This window comes from Phascolarctos cinereus, unplaced genomic scaffold (genome assembly GCF_003287225.1).
Source record: "Phascolarctos cinereus isolate Bilbo 61053 unplaced genomic scaffold, phaCin_HiC Scaffold_8;HRSCAF=390, whole genome shotgun sequence".
In the NCBI taxonomy this organism is placed as follows: domain Eukaryota; kingdom Metazoa; phylum Chordata; class Mammalia; order Diprotodontia; family Phascolarctidae; genus Phascolarctos; species Phascolarctos cinereus.
The window spans coordinates 22,707,181-22,725,029 of NW_027556291.1; the positions used below are offsets into that span (position 1 = coordinate 22,707,181).

General features: G+C 39.6%; 1 long non-coding RNA gene across 1 annotated transcript in view; it reads right to left on the reverse strand.

The window, feature by feature from the left end:
* Positions 1-2,772: 2,772 nt before the first annotated feature.
* The window catches only part of LOC110192996 (uncharacterized), a 38,622-nt gene continuing 23,545 nt past the window's right edge, over positions 2,773-17,849 (reverse strand). The window contains exon 2 of the long non-coding RNA XR_002320343.1: positions 2,773-3,187. This is a non-coding gene — a long non-coding RNA (uncharacterized LOC110192996). The remainder of the gene's footprint in view (positions 3,188-17,849) is intronic.

Sequence of the window (17,849 nt, forward strand, 5' to 3'; positions counted from 1 at the left end):
TGCCTCCTCTAAAGCCATTTTTCTGATAAAACTCAAGCTGCTCCCTGGCTCTGGCAATTTTTTAAGGTCCCTCTCAGCTCAAAAACTGTGATCCTGTGACCTTCACGATCAAGGGATCAGAAAAGGAGCACAATGACTCTTTCTGCTGTTCTTAAGATTCCTTTGTTGTATGTGGGTGTCTTTAAAATTATAAACCTCCAATGACAGAGTGTCCAACTATGTTTCCTAGAGCAGCAACTGCATTATCCTTCCCCGTAAAATGTTGAGAGATCTTACAAATTTATGTTCTGATCAGATGTTAAACATTGTGTTGCAATGGAGGATCACAAAGCTATTTTTAAGAGTGGGCTTTTAGAGGATCCCAGTTGCTATTTTCATAATTTGGCCTTGTTTTAAATTTAGAGTTCTTTAGGTATATGAGAAGCAATGAAAAAATCTCAGTAGGCTGTTTTCTCTAAACTTCGTAAATGTCTGCAACGGCTGAGAGGACTGGAAAGAAAGAGGCATTCGTTTCCTCCGACGTATTGGGAGCACATTGTCCTCAGCCAGGGGAACAGGCTCCAGTGGGGAAGCCGAGACCCAGTAACTGTAAAATCTGGCCGGGTGGGCAATGCAGCCTGCTTCCCCTGCCGACATAGCGAGCCATTTTAAGGAGTGGCCGGGAGGGCAGGCGGCTGCTAATATTTTCTTCTCTCTGGCTTTGTGAGTTAATGGATTGAAGAGTTTGGAACAATCTTTGAGAGTGTATTGAGGCTCCTAAGCAAAGGAAGAGGAGTTTAAAAAAAAAACAACAAACCATATTTAAAAACAGGAAGAAAGAAAATTGAAAATGCAGAAGGAAAGAAAGGAAGGTTAGAGAAAGGAAACTAATTAGACCTTGTTACCTGGCGTCAATGAAGTATTCATTGTGATTGTTTGGAGTTACAGGGTTCCTTATGCTGAGTGTATTGTACGCTGTGCCCTTTGCCCCCTTAAAAACTTGACAGTCTCTTTCCTGCTTGCAAGCGAATATTGGGCTTTTTTGGGAAGGGATGAAGGGGTGGAAAGCGGTTCTATTAAATATTCTTGTCTGTTTTGAAACTGTCCTGAAGTCCTGAAGTGTTACTGCAATGCCAGAGAAAACCTTTACTCTTTTTATGCCAAAGAAAGCCCACTGGACTTTTGGTCTCCCTGAATGGAATGTTATTGTTCTGCATCCTACTTTATTGTACTACCCACACTCTCAATAAGGTGCGATCCTCAGGGTTGTTTTGTTGGTGATGTTATTGGTGGTGGTGGTGGTGTAAGAAACTTCTTTATAAACGCATGACATCCAGTAATCTCTTTGTGAAAGTGGGTACTTCTGTGGACGTGACAAAGGTTTGAATCATCGTGTTGGATTTGGAATGGAAGGTTAGCTTTAATGCTGAGATTAAAAGCTTCCTATTAGAATCACTCATCGAAACCAAAACAGCAAGTGGAAGGCGAGCTATTGATTCTGAGGGGAGGCTGGTGATAGGAGGCAGTAATCGACCTTTCGGAGACCAGGAGAGTCTAGTTTTCTGATAAACTTGATCAGAGTTCTTTTGGAGACAGTGTGGAGCACTGGAATAAACCCTGGTAGAACAGGATTCAAGTACACGTTCTGTGACTTCTTTGTTCTGTGACCCGGAACAAGTCACTCATTTCTCTGTGCCTGTCTCCTCCTGTGTAAAATGGGAATTATAGGATCATTGCCCAAAATTTGGAAGGGACCCTTACTTCACAGGGTTGCTGTGCAGAAAGGGGTTTGTTACATAAATGTGAGATTTCACTGAACATATCTGTGTGTGTGTGTGTGTGTGTGTGTGTGTGTGTGTGTGTGTAAGTGGGTGCTCACAGGCGTGCACGTGATGTAGAATCCCTTCAAAGCACATCTTGGCTGCCACCTCTTATAGGAGACCTTTCCAGATGGCCACAGTTGTTAGCACTTTGTCCCTCTAGAAATTACTTTGTGTTTACTTACCAGTATACGTGATGTATCCCTTTGTAGAATGAAAGCTTTTTGAGGGCAGGCACTATTTTGTTTTGTCTTTGTATACCCACTGCCCAGCACACTACCTTGCGTGCAAGAGATACATCATAAATGTTTGATGGATGAGATTTGTTAGATGAGCAATTTGATGGTTCCACCGGTTCCCATCGTTTCAATAAATGGCTGAGAAACAATACAGATGCCTGGTAACATAAATGCTATTTAAATAACGAAAAGCCTAAATAGCATCTTCAAATGCTCAGTGTAAGTTTTAGTACCCCAGTGACCAGAAGAAGGAACAAACAGCTGAATTGTTGCGTTCCAGCTATTGGCTAACCAAGATGACTTGAAGAGGAAACATATAAACATTTATATTGGAAGTAAAAACTATTAACAAAGGTATTTTATTTTGAAGCCAAAACACAAACTTGGCTTTGACTGCTATTGTAAGCATTTCTGCTTCTATCCTGAAGGACATCTACTCCTGTATGCTTTGGCCTCTGTCCAGGGTCCCAAGAGGGAAAGCAATCTTCCAATTTACATATCAAAGCAAATGAATAACCAACCCCAGCAGACCTCTAAGGAGAAAGCAAAAGTACTCTTTGAATTTGGGGTTTTAACAACTTTCCCTCAGTGCCAGGCCTACCTCCTTCCCCTTCACCCAGCCCTCAGCCCTGCCAGTAACACACAGTTAGTACAGTGCAGTCACTCACAAAGAAACAACTAAGATGAGGTCGAGGAGAGTTGCAGATCTTATACCAATGGCACGACTCGGGAAATATTTTAAAACAAAATGCTTTAGTTAGAGATACAGGGGAAGGAAACTAGAATTCAGGCCAATTCTAATGGTTTTAACATTTTTGATGGCTACATTTAATAATTATGAAGCCCCAAGGAAGTGCATGATCTCAGGGATGTGCTGGATAGAAAAAGGTTGGGGTGTCCAATCTCAGAAGGCGATTGAACTTGATGTAGACTGGCTGTTGAAAATGACATTTTTCAGCCAACCGAATTAGTGACTTTTTAGCAGAATGCAGCTTCTGATGTGTTTGTGGCTCCTCTGGCTTTTCTCTTCCTGAAGTCTGGAGCCTGATACAGTCTGTAACAGATAGTGAGCCAGGGTGGAGTCCTAATATTGGCCTCTCCCAGATGTTCTCAGCAAAGCTGTCTTGCACATATGGTGTCGAATGCCTCCTAAGAAGATATGAGAAATGAGCCCAGCTTAAATATATGAATTAAAGAAGCATATCATCTCAACAAAACAGAGCATGAAACATTTGGGTGGCTGCTGTCTCTTCCCAGAAATGTGCAAGCATTTAAAAGACTTCCTGCAAGCACTCGAAGTCTTCCCTTTTCCAAAGGAATTGTAGCAGATCAGCTATTGACTATTTCTAAAAGTTTTCCCAAATTGCTCTTTGCCAGCTATTCTATTTAACAGGGAATGCAGCACTTCCTCAAATTTTGCTGCCTCATTGAAGACAGAATAATGGACAGCTGCAGCTATAATAAACTCTGCAAATTTGCTAGGTCAATTGAACTTAAGAAACATTTATAAGTGTCCACTATGTGCCAGGCCCCTGGGCAATGATACCAGGGCCGTGATTGGAAGGAGCTTTGGAACTTCTAGGATTATCAATTCATCAACAACTGTGATACTTGGGAAAGAGATATAAATGCTGCGGAGCAACTGAAACAAAGTACTAAGAGAAACTGAGTGTGGGGCAGCAAGAGATGATTTTTATCAGAAGACGAAGGGAGGGGACAGTCCTGGGAAGCTTCATGGAGGTAGTGGCACTTGAGGTAGCCATTTAAGGAAGTGGAAGGAGCTGGGTATATAATTAACATTTCTGTAGTCTTTAAGGTTCAAAAACCACTTGCTAGGCCTCCTCTCATCTGATCCTCACAACCTGTGAGGTAGGTGCTACTATTATCTCTGTTCTGCTGATGAGGAAACTAAAGATAAGAGGAGGGAAATAGATTGCTAGGGGTCCCACAACTAGTGGCAGAATTCCAACTTGGCCTCTTCTGACTGCATAGAGCACTGCCTCTTAACATACACCAGCCACCATCCTGTGACCCTAAGTAGGCATGAAATACCCCCTTGTTCTTTTCCTTTACTGTCTCACAATTCTAGGTCTCCCGTACACAGGTGTGCAGGGTAAATGCACCCCCTCACATCCTACCTTCCACTTCTTAGATTCATGTCTTTGCACAGGCTGTCCCCGTACCTGGAACACGCTCTTTCCTCACTTCTGCTTCTCAGAATCCTTCACTTCCTTCGAAACTCATCAGAAGCATCACCTGCTATGTGAGCCCCGCCTCCCCCCCCAGTTGCCTTATGTGCTTGTCTGTGTTCATCAGAGGTCGAAAACACACCGCGAGCCTGCATGTGGCTCACAACACTCCCAAGTGTGCTGGAACCAGATGAAAAGGTCATTGGGAAATATTTATCAAAATAAAAATACAGTAAAATAGAAATAAGGTTGCATTTTAAAACTAAGTCAGTATGCAGGCTATAGGGATCCATATTATATATGGATTAATGCCCCCCATTTCTATTTGAGTGAGTCTGGCAGCACTGGTAGACATGATATTTACCTTGATAGAATGTAAGCTCTGTAAGGGCATTTGTCCGTTTCCCAGCTCCTTACCGTGGTGCCTGGTACACAATAGGTGCATACTAAATGCTTGCTGATTGATTATCTCTCTAAGCATCCTTATCATTATTGGTCATTTACTATGAGGCTACTGTGCAAAGGACGTTGTGCTCAACCTTGGGACTATCCTCTTCATGCATGCTATTTGCAGTTTTTGAGTATAAGCTGCTAGAAGGCATGGCCTACGTGTACTTCTGTCACTTGGTCTATCCAGCGTCTAGCACCTACACCCAGCTCTGTAAGGCCTGCTTGCTGATGACTCTCTTGCCCCTGACATCATAAAGTGCTATCAATTTCCATAAGGCCTCCCTAAAACACATGGTTTCCCAGACTTTCCCATGCAGCTCTTGCTGTTACTAATCTATGTGCTGCTTTTTTTAAAAGGAGGGTGCCCAGAGCATGTAGAAGATTGCATCTCTTCATACACGGGCAAACTATTAATGTATATAGTTAAAATATCCAGAGACTCTGAGCTGGCTCTGAGTGATTAAGAATCTATTCTGGTGTCTAATACAGGCGATTTCCCTCTTACTGTTTTTGTCCATCATCAGAGTGCTTTGTCATTACAGGTATGCAGTCCTGTATATGTTGTTCCTTCTTTTTTTGCCACTTCACATTTCAGTCCTTCCACAAACATTTGTTAAGTACCTACTGTATACAGAACATTCTTCTAGACCAAGAGTTCTTAAACTTTTTGTGTATGTGTCATGGACCCATTTGGCAGTCCAGTGAAACTTATGGACCCCTTCTCAAATGATGCTTTCAAGTGCATAAAATATATAGGATTGCAAAAGACAACCAATTATATTGAAAGATATCAAAATAAGAAAAAAATCATATAACCCTGTGCTAGGGAGATGTCAAACTTAGACAAAATATGGTTCCCTCCTTTCTAGTGCTTCAAATACTAGGAGGACCAAACTGTCTGTCTGTCTTTTCTCTGTCTGTCTCTCACATATACACACATGACTATAATGTACCACATTGCATGATGACAACATGGTGGAGCTGGGAAGGTGCTGTGTGTACTTGCATGGGAAGTGTGCTGAAGATCAGGGAAAGCTTCCAGAAGAGGTGGGATTTGAATCAAGCTTTAAGAGGCACAAATGGGAGGTTCTGCTTCTGGGAGCCAAGATGGCGGAATAAGAAGTAAATCTCTCTCATCATCCCTCATTAACCTTTGAAAGCCCAGAAAATATTGCCCCAGGAAAAACCCTGGAACAGCTGAACCAGCAGAAAGATGGGGTGCAGCAGTCTGCTAGCTCAGGTAGTTTTAGGAATTAACAGGAAAGGCCCCTCTTGCCCTGGGGAAAGGGGAGCAGTACAGAACAGGAGGCGTCCCAGCAATCTAGCAGAACGCCCCATCTCAGCATGCCAGGGGGAGATCCTGAACCCCCAAGTGGTGGAGCAGGAAAACACTAACACCAGGACCCCCAAGTACCTCAGTAAGGGCAGGGGAACCAGTGGAAATAAGCTTAAAAAAAAAAACCACCAAATGCCTACGTGTTCTATTGCAACTAAGTCTCCCAGTGCCTCAGCAAAACTCTGGGAGGTGTTCCAAGGGGCCTCAAATGGAGAAACATCCTGCAACATCCATCTGAAAGGAGCTGAGGAAAGCAAAAGGAAGGAAAGGCCTAGGTGAGCAGGCAACCTCCAGGGGCCAGTCTGCCTAACCCTACCCCTAGAGTTCCAGCCTTGCTGATTCCAGCCCAACCCCAGGTAGGCTGCCAGCACCCTACAGCCCCCAACAGCCAGCATCGGAGGCCCCAGCACACAAAGCCAGTGACCAGGCCCCAGGCTTCCAACACAAGAAGCTTGGGTCAGTGCCCCCCTGCTCCCCAGCAGGAGAGCCCAATCTCTTTAAAGGCCAGGAAATAAGCAAACACCATGAGCAAAAAGAAATGTACTATAGATTCTTATTATGGGAACAGTGAAGATAAAGGCAGAAATTCTGAAGAAGACAACACTGTCAACAAACCTACATTTGGAACCTCAAAAGGGAATATGAACTGGTCTGAAGCCCAAAAAGCTTTCTTGGAAGAGCTCAAGAAGGATTTTAAAAGTCAAATAAGAGAGGTAGAAGAAAAATTGGGAAAAGAAATGAGAGGTATGCAAGAGAGAGTCAATAACTTGGAAAAGGAAGGGGACAAAAATTAACTGTAGAAAACAAGTCCTTAAAAAATACAATTGGCCAACTGGAAAAAAGTACACTGAAGAAAACAACTGGCCAAATGGAGAAGGAGGTACAAAATCTAATAGAAGAAAACAATTTGTTAAAAATCAGAATTGGGCAAGTGAAAGCAAATGACTCTGTGAGAGAGCAAGAATCAGTCAAACAGAAACAAAAGAATGAAAAAATAGATGAAAACGTGAAGTACCTCATTGGTAAAATGACCAACTTGGAAAATAGATCCAGGAGAGACAGTTTAAAAATTATTGATCTACCTGAAAATCCCGATTGGGGGAAAAAAGAGCCTGGACAGCATCTTTCAGGAAATCATCAAGGAAAACTACCCTGAGGTCCTAGAACCAGAGGGTAAAGTAGCCATAGAAAGAATCCACCAATCACCTCCTGAAAGAGATCCCAAATTGAAAATGCCAAGGAATATAGTAGCCAAATTCTGAAATTACCAGGTCAAAGAGAAAATACTGCAAGCAGCCAAAAAGAAAAAATTTAAATATCATAGAACCACAGCCAGGATTATGCAGGACCTTGCAGCTTCTACATTAAAAGATCATAGGGTATGGAATGCGATATTCCATAAAGCAAAGGAGCTTGGATTACAACCAAGGATCAACTACTCAGCAAAAATGAGCATAATCTTTCAGGGGAGGAGATGGACATTCAATGAAATAGGGGACTTCCAAACCTTCCTGATAAAAAGACCAGAGCTCAACAGAAAATTCGATCCTCAAATACAAGACTCAAGAGAGAAAAAGGTAAATGGGACAGAAAAAAACCCCATGTTATTAATTTATTTTGATTTACCAACAATCACTTCCATATGCTTTTGAGCTTAAAATTTTCTCCCCTTCCTTCCCACCTCCTTCCCCAAATGGTGTACAATCTGATATAGGCTATACATTCCTATTAAAACATATGAAAATATGTGAAAACATTAGTGAAGTTGTAAGTAAAAATTAAACCAATAGGAGGAACCAGCAGAAAGAGGAAACAAAACTCAACAGAAGAGGAAAAAAAACGATTCAACTTTCACAGTTATGATTACTCTCTGTGTCTTTTTCTCCATCCTTTTTTCCCCCGTTTATGCTTTTCTTTCTCCTCTCTTCCTTCCACCCCTCACCAGTACTTTGCTTTTGACCACCGCCTCCTTCAGTCTCTCCTCCCTTCTATCTTCCCCTCGCCCCCATTCTTCCCTCCCTTCCATCACCCTCCCTTTTCTTTCCCCTTTTCCTTCCTACTGCCCATAGGCAAGTTAGATTTCCATACCTAACTGATTATATTATTCCCTTCTCCAGCCAAATCTGATGAGAGCAAGGTTCAAACAATGCTCACCCCCCCCCTCCCTTCTTTCCCTCTGCTGTAACAGGATTTTCTGTCTTTTCCTGTAATGTAATTTACCCTGGGTCTGCCTCTTCCTTTCTCAGTACATTTTCTAAGATCAGGCTAATCCACTTACTTGGATCCATTTAACCCACTTGATTAGATTTTTTTTTTATCATTACATCAAAGTCAACTAATATCCACCCCCTTTATGTATACTACTTTAACATGGTGTAATGACAATACAGTTCTCAAGAGTTGCAAGTGTCATATTCCCTTGTAGGGGTTTAAACAACCCCCCCCCGTTATTAACAACATATTGTATCTTTCTGTCTCATTTACCTTTTTATGTCTTTCTTGAATCTTGTACTTGAAGATTAAATATTTTGTTGAGCTCTGGTATTTTTATGAGGAAGGTTTGGAAGTCCCCTATTTCATTGAATATCCATCTTCTCCCTTGAAAAATTATGCTCATTTTTGCAGGGTAGTTGATCCTTGGCTGCAATCCAAGCTCCTTTGCCTTATGGAATATCATGTTCCACGCCCTGTGGTCTTTTAATGTAGAAGCTGTAAGGTCCTGTGTAATCCTGACTGTGGTTCCATGATATTTAAATTGTTTCTTTCTGGCTGCTTGCAGCACCTTCTCTTTCATCTGGTAATTTTGGAATTTTGCTGTTATGTTCCTTGGAATTGTCAATTTGGGATCTCTTTCAGGTGGTGAGCGGTGTATTCTTTCTATGATTGTTTTACCTTCTGATTCTAGGACTTCAGGGAAGTTTTCCTTTATGATTTCCTGAAAGATACTGTCCAGGCTCTTTTTTTCATCATGATTTTCAGGTAGTCCAATGATTTTTAAATTGTCTCTCCTGAAGTGATTTTCCAGGTCAGTTGTTTTATCGACGAGGTATTTTAAGTTTTCATCCATTTTTTTCATTTTTCTGTTTCTGTTTGATTCTTGCTGTCTCATAGAGTCATTAGTTTCCATTTGTCCAATTCTAGTTTTTAACAGATTGTTTTCTTCTGTTAGTTTTTGTACTTCCTTCTTCAGTTGGCCAATTGTATTTTTAAGGGATTTGTTTTCTTCAGTGTACTTTTTTTTCAGTTTGCCAATTGTGTTTTTTAGGGACTTGTTTTCTTCAGTGTACTTTTTTTCCAATTGGCCAATTGTATTTTTTAAGGAATCTTCTACCTCTCTCATTAGACTTTTAAAAATCCTTCTTGAGCTCTTCTAAGAAGGCTTTTTGGGCTTCAGACCAGTTCATATTCCCTTTTGATGTTGCAGATGTGGGTTTGTTGACAAAGTTGTCCTCTTCAGAATTTCTGTCTTGATCTCCACTCTCCTCATAATATGAATCTATGGTATGTTTCTTTTTACTCATGGTTTCTTTATTCTCTGGCCTTTAAAGAGATTGAGCTCTCCTGCTGGGGAACAGAGGGCACTGATCCAAGCTTCTTGTGTTGGGAGCCCAGGTCTTGGTCACTGGCTTTGTGTGCTGAGGCCTCTTATGTTGGCAATTGGAGGCTGTAGGGTTTTGGCAGCCTACCTGGTGTTGGGCTGGAATCAGCAAGGCTAGAACTTTCAGGCGATTCTAGGTTGCCTGCTTTTCCTTTCCTTTAGCTTTCTTCAGCTCCTTTTAGATGGGTGCTGCAGGGTGTTTATCTGCCTGGGGCCCCTTGAAATGCTGCCTCCCTCGTTTCTGCTAATGCACTGGGAGATTCCTTTGTGATAGAGTTCCAAGGCACCTGGTGGTTTTCTGAGCTGGTTTCCACCGGTTCCCCACCCTCACTGAGGCACTCAGAGGTCCAGATGTTGGTGTTTGCCTGCTCTACCACGTGAGCTTCAGGATCTCCTCCTGGTTCACAGTTGGGTTGGAATCAGCAAGGCTGGGACTTTAGGAAGACTCTAGGTTGCTTTCTTCAGCTCCTTTCAGATGAATGCTGCAGGGTGCTTATCTGCCTGGGGCCCTTTGTAGTGCTGCTTCCCTTGTTTTTGCTGAGGCACTGGGAGACCGGTTTGCTGGGTTGCTGCACTGCTGTTCCCTGTCTTTCTTCTAGTTCAGCTGTTCCAAGGTTTTTTTTTTTTTCCTAGGGTGATATTTTCTGGGTTTTCAGAGATTGACAGGGGAGGGTGAGAGCGACAACCTTTTCACTCCACCATCTTGGCTCCCAGAAGCGGAAGCCAACATGTTATTAATAAGGGCAAACTGTTTATATCCCTACAAGGGAGCATGACATTTGTAACTCTTGAGAATGTATTGTTATTACACCACTTTAAAGGAGTATACATAGAGGGGGTGGGTATAAGTTGACTTTGATGTAATGATAAAAAAAAAATCTAATCAAGTGGGTTAAATGGATCTAAGTAGGTGGATTAATCTGACCTAACTAAGGGAGTGTACTGGGAGAAAAAGAAAGGAGGAGGCAGACAAGGGTAAATTATGTTACAGGAAAAGGCACAAAAATTCATTACAGTAAAGGGAAAGAAGGGAGGGAGATGAGCATTGTTTGAACTTTATTCTCATTAGATTTGGCTCAAGGAAGGAATAACATAATCAAGTGTAGAAATCTGACTTGCCCTATAGGCAGTAGGAAGGAAAGGGGGAAAGAAAGCAGAGGGGAGGTAGAACGGACGGAAGAAGTAGTAAGGGTAAAGGGGAAGAAAAGGGAAGGGGCTAATAGTAGGGAAGCAGTGGTCAAAAGCAAAACACTAGTGAGGAGGGAAAGGGAGAAAGGAGAAAGAAAAATATAAACGGCCGGGGAGGGGGTTGAATAGGATGGAGAGAAAGACACAGTAATCATAACTGTGAATGGGATGAACTCTCCCATAAAATGGAAGCAGATATCAGAATGGATTAAAAACCATAATCCTACAATACATTGTTTACAGGAAACACATTTGAAACAGAGGGACACACACAGGGTAAAGGTAAAAGGCTGGAGTAGAATATATTATGCTTCAGCTGAAGTAAAAAAAGCAGGGGTAGCAATCCTGATCTCAGACAAAGCAAAAGCAAAAATAGATCTTATCAAAAAAGAGAAGGAAACTACATCCTGCTAAAAGGCACCATAGACAATGAAGTAATATCATTAGTAAATATATTTGCACCAAATAGTGTAACATCCAGATTCTTAGAGGAGAAGTTGAGGGAGTTACAGGAAGAAATAGCAAAACTATACTAGTGGGGGACCTCAACCTCCCCTTCTCTGAACTAGATAAATCTAACCACAAAATACATAAGAAAGAAGTTAAGGAGGTGAATAGAATTTTAGAAAAGTTAGGTAAGGTAGACCTCTGGAGAAAATTGAATGGGGATAGAAAGGAATATACATTTTTGTTGGCAGTACATGGCAAATACACAAAAATTGACCATATACTAGGGCATAAAAACCTCACAATCCAATGCAGAAAGGCAGAAATATTAAATACTTCCTTTTCAGATCATGATGCAACAAAAATTATAAGTAATAAAGGGCCATGGAGGGGGGCAGCTAGGTGGTACAGTGGATAGAGCTCTGGCCTTGGAGTCAGGAGGACCTGAGTACAAATCTAGCCTCAGACATTTAACACTTACTAGCTGTGTGACCCTGGGCAAGTCACTTAAGCCTGATTGCCTCATAAAAAAATAAATAAAGGGCCATGGAAAGGTAGACTAAAAACCAATTGGAAACTAAATAACCTAATCCTAAAAAATGAATGGGTCAAACAACAAATCATAGAAACAATCAGTAACTTCAAGAGAATGAAAATGAGACAACATACCAAAACTTATGAGATGAAGTGAAAACAGTTCTTAGGGGAAGTTTTATATCTCTACATGCTTACATGAATAAAATAGAGAAAGAGGACATCAATGAATTGGGCATACAACTAAAAAAACTAGAAAAAGAACAAATTAAAAATCCTCAACTAAACCAATTAGAAATATTGAAAACCAAAGGAAAAATTAAAAAATTGAAATTAAGAAAACTATTGAACTAATAAATAAAACTAAGAGCTGGTTTTATGAAAAAACAATAAAATAGATAAACTTTGGTTAATTTAATTAAAAAAGAAAGAAGAAAACCAAATTACTAGTATCAAGAATGAAAAGGGTGAAGCTACCACCAAGGAAGAGGAAATTAAAACAATAATTAGGAATTATTTTGCCCAACTATATGCCAAATTTGACAATCTTAGTGAAATGGATACATATTTACAAAAATATAAATTGCCCAGATTAACAGAAGAGGAAGTAAAATACTTAAATAACCCCATCTCAGAAAAAGAAATTGAACAAGCCATTGATGAACTCCCTAGGAAAAAATCTCCAGGGCCAGATGGATTTACATGCGAATTCTATCAAACATTTAAAGAACAATTAATTCCAATACTATATAGACTATTTGGGAAAATAGGTGAAGAAGGAGTCTTACCAAATTCTTTTTATGATACAAATATGGTGCTGATACCTAAACCAGGAAGAGTCAAAACAGAGAAAGAAAATTATAGACCAATTTCTCTAATGAATATAGATGCAAAAATTTTAAACAAAATATTAGCAAATAGATTACAGCAACTTATCACAAGAATAATACACTATGACCAGGTAGGATTTATACCAGGAATGCAGGGTTGGTTCAATATTAGGAAAACTATCAGCATAATTGATCATATCAACACAAAACATAACAATAGATGCAGAAAAAGCTTTTGAAAATACAACACCCATTCCTATTAAAAACACTAGAAAGCATAGGTATAAATGGAGTCTTCCTTAAAATAATAAATAGCATATCTAAAACCTTCAGCAAGCATATATGTAATGGGACAGCTAGAAGCATTTCCAATAAGATGGGGGTGAAACAAGGATGTCCATTATCACCACTGTTATTCAATATGTACTGGAAACATTAGCTTTAGCAATAAGAGAAGAAAAAGAAATTGAAGGTATTAGAATAGGCAAAGAAGAAACAAAGCTATCACTCTTTGCAGATGACATGATGATATACTTAGAGAATCCTAGAGAATCAAGTAAAAAACTACTTGAAATAATAAACAACTTTAGCAAAGTTGCAGGCTATAAAATAAACCCACATAAATCATTGGCATTTCTATATATTACCAACAAATCCCAGCAAGAGATATGAAAGAGTTCCATTTAAACTTACTGTAGACATTATAAAATATTTAGGAGTCTACCTCCTGAAACAAACCCAGGAACTCTATGAACACAATTACAAAACACTTTTCACACAAATAAAATCAGATCTAAATAATTGGAAAAACATCAGTTGCTCATGGGTAGGCCGAGCTAATATAATAAAAATGACAATCCTACCTAAGCTAATTTACTTATTCAGTGCCATACCAATCAAACTACCAAAAAATTATTTTATAGAGTTAGAAAAAATAATAACAAGATTCATTTGGAAAAACAAAAGGTCCAGAATATCAAAGGAACTAATGAAAAGAAATGCAGGGGAAGGTGGCCTAGCCATTACAGATCTTAAATTGTATTATAAAGCAGCAATCATCAAAACTGCTTGGTACTGGCTAAGAAATAGAGGTGGATCAGTGGAATAGGTTAAATATGCAAGACACAGTAGTCAATGACTATAGTAATCTATTATTTGATAAACCCAAAGACCCCAGCTTCTGGGATAAGAACCCACTCTTTGAAAAAAACTGCTGGGAAAACTGGAAAAGAGTATGGCAGAAACTAGGCATAGACCCAAATCTCACACCATATACCAAAATAAAGTCAAAATGGGTTCATGACTTAGATATAAAGGCTGATACATAAGTAAACTGGGAGAACAAGGAATAGTTTACCTATCAGATCTATGGAGAACAGAAGAATTCATGACCAAACAGGAGATAGAGAACATTATGAAAAGCAAAATGGATAATTTTGATTACATTAAATTGAAAAGTTTTTAACAAAGCCAATGCAACTAAGATTAGAAGGAAGGTAGAAAATTGGGAAAGAATTTTTACAACCAGTCTCTCTGATAAAGGCCTCATTTCTAAAATATATAGAGAATTAAGACAAATTTATAAGAAACAAGCCATTCCCCAATTGATAAATGGTCAAAGGATATGAACAGACAGTTCTCAGATGAAGAAATTAAAGCCATCTATAGTCATATGAAAAAATGCTCTAAATCTATTGATTAGAGAAATGCAAATCAAAACAACTCTGAGGTACCACATCACACCTATCAGATTGGCCAACATGACAAAACAGGAAAATGATAAATGTTGGAGAAGATGTGGGAAAATTGGAACACTAATACATTGTTGGTGGAGTTGTGAAATGATCCAACCATTTTGGAGACAATTTGGAACTATGCCCAAAGGGCTATAAAAATGTGCATACCCTTTGATCCAGCAATAGCACTTCTAGGGCTATATCCCAAAGAGATCAAACAAATGGGAAAAGGACCCACATGTACAAAAGTATTTATAGCAGCTCTTTTTGTGGTGACCAAGAATTGGAAATTGAGAGAATGGCTATCAATTTAGGAATGGCCGAACAAGTTGTGGTATATGAATGTAATGGAATACTATTGTGCTATAAGAAATGATGAACAGGCTGACTTCAGAAAAACCTGGAAAGACTTATATGGACTGATGCTGAGTGAAGTGAGCAGAACCAGGGAGAACATTGTACACAGTAACAGCCACATTGTATGATAACTAACTTTGATAGACTTAGCCCTTCTCAGCAATGCAAGGCTGTAAGACATCTCCAAAGGCCTCATGATAGAAAATGCTAGCCACATCCAAAGAAAGAACTATGGAGTCTGAATGCAGATCGAAGCATACTATTAGCTATTTTTTTTTCTTTTTGTTTTCTCTTTCTTGTGGTTCTCCTCTTGGTTTTAATTCTTCCTTACAATATTCCTAATGTGAAAATATATTTAGTAGGAATATGTATGTATAGCCTATATCAGATTGTGTGCCATATTGGGGAGGCGGGAAGGGAGGGGGAGAAAAATTTAAAACTCAAAAGCTTATGGAAGTGATTGTTGATGAATTAAAATAAATTAATAAAAAAAAGGCACAAGAGTCAGATCAGAGGGGAGTACAGCTTAGGCATTGAGGTGCAGCCAAATCAATGAGCATTTATTATGTGCCTTCTATTTGCCAGGCACCAAGCTAAGTACTAGGGATATAAAGGGGGGGCCATCTCCAGTTGTCCTGGTGGATATCTGGCCACTGGACTCAGATGGCTCTGGAGGAGAAAGTGAGGCTGGTGACTCTGCACAGCCTTCCCTCACTCAAATCAAAGTCAATTGCAAGTCATGTCATCACCTCCCTGATGTCATGGTCCTCTTCGAGAACGAAGGACAAACATGACAACAACAAGGGATCTAAAGAAAGGCCAAAATAGTCTCTGGCCCAAGGAGCTCACACTCTAAGGAGGTACATAAAAGGGAATCAGCTGCAATGGTAAGATGGTGCTCTATTTTCAAAGGTCTTGAAAGCCAGGTTGAGGAGCCTAAGCTTTAGTGAGTAGGTAAGAGGGAGCTTTGGAAGACTTTTCATCAGACATGTAAGTCTGGTCATATTAGAAAAAAGATGATTCTGGCATCAGCTAAAGGATTTATTCAAGCGGACAGAGGGTGCCGAGACTATATGGGAGGCTATTCTAATAAATTTGGCAGGTTTAATGTGGGCCTGTACAAGAGTGGTATCTGCTCATCTGATTTCTATATCTAGATAGATATATGGACGTATAGATGTAGATATATAGATATACGATTCCCTTTTGAAGGCCTTTTCAGTGTCACAGGGCCAACTTTTTGCCACATTAGTGCACAGGTACCCTCTGGCAGCTAAACAATCACCATCTCCTTAGTCTGCTTTTTTTGGAGGAAGGAGAGGGTGCACTTTTTTATGTCATTTGTTTTAACAGCACCTTCTCTTAAAACGAAATTTCTAAAAATCTGATGAAGAAAACTCATCTGACAAAGCATACAATGTTCTGACTTAGTGGTCCCTGACACCTCTACCGTGAAGGAAGTGACATTTTTTTAACTCTCTCTTCTTCAGTACTTTCTTTTGGCGACCTCATTCACATTGTTGTAGTCATGTTTATCTTTTGGTGATGTTTATTTAATTTCTTATCAGTTCATATAAATCTTCCCATTTTTTTGAATCCTTTATTTGTCATTATCATAATATTATATAATATTATAAAAATATTATATAATATTTTTACAGTTATATAGCATACTTTTTTTAGGCATTACTCAATTGATGGTCACCCACTTGAGTTTCACCTTTTTGCCACTCCAAAACAGCTAGGTGGCTCAATGTCTAGAGTGTTGGACTTGGAGTCAGAAGGACCTGAGTTCAAATCTGGCCTCAGACACTTACTAGCTGTGTGGCCCTGGGCAAGTCACTTAACCTCTGTTTACCTCAGTTTCCTTGTCCACAAACCACTCCAGTATCTTTGCCAAGAAAATCTCCAAAACGGGGTCATGAAGTGTTAGACATGGCTGAAAATAAGTGAATAACAACAAAGAGTGTTGCTTTGAATATTTTTTAGTACATATTAGATCTTTATTTCTGTCTTTAACTTCCTTGGGTTGTATGCTCAGTAGTGAGATTTCTGGGTCAAAGGGCAGTATAGTTACTTTTCTTGCATAATAATAAATTTCCCCTTTTCTTTTTGTTATTGATATTGAATGTTTTCTTTATTTAAATAAATTTTTATTGATCTTTTATTTTTTATATCACCTATATTTCCATCTGTATCCCTCTCTTGCCTCCTCCCCTAGAGCTATCCCTTATTATAAAGAATTTTAAAAAGAGGAAAATGGAAAAACAAGTTCCCTCAAATTAGCCAACATAACAAAAAATCTGTGTTTCACAGTCTTGGTCCCCCAATCTCTACAAAGAAGCATTCAATTTTGAGTGTGTTGATATCATTGTTCTTTCTGTTTACATTGTTATATAGTCATTGTGCATTTTTCCCTGGTTCTGCTTACCTCCTTTTGAATCAGTTCACATGTCTTTCCATGCATCTCTGTAGTCTTCATTTTCATAAATTTTATAGCACAGTAATATTCCATTACATTCATGTGCCACAATTTATTTCAGCCTTCCTCTATTGAAGGACACCTATTTTGTTTGTAGTTTATATCTTTTGATGTAATTATACAGTTTTAGGTGTTTTTTTTTTTAAATTTCTCACACCAGGAAAAGTCATCACTTGAGTTTTCTTCTCCATAAAATGGGCTTAGTATATTGGGAAAAAATGAAACAAAACAAACCACTGGCTTGGGACCCAGGCCAAATGTAGTGGTTGGATTGTATTCCTGCAAGGTGTACATGGATGAGGCAACATGACAGTTCAAAAAGCCCTGAGGTGTGGGACTTGAGATGCCATCACAGGTTCCATTTCTGGTCACTCTCTTGTATATGAGCATGGACAAATCACTCACAGTTTCTTTTCCTCAGTTTCTCTCCTTAGCAAGGCCGGGAGGCCTGGAGAGGACTAATTGGATAGCACATGGAATTAAAAGTCAGGAGGCATGGCACTGAGTGTCACCTCTGCCGTGGATATGCTGAAGGGGACCTGGGGGATTTTCTGGTCCAGCTACCTTACTTGTGAGTTTAGGAGACCAAGATCTAGAAAGATTAGGTGACTTGTCCAAGGTCACACAGGAAGCTGCAGAGCCAAAGACCTCTGACTCCAAATCA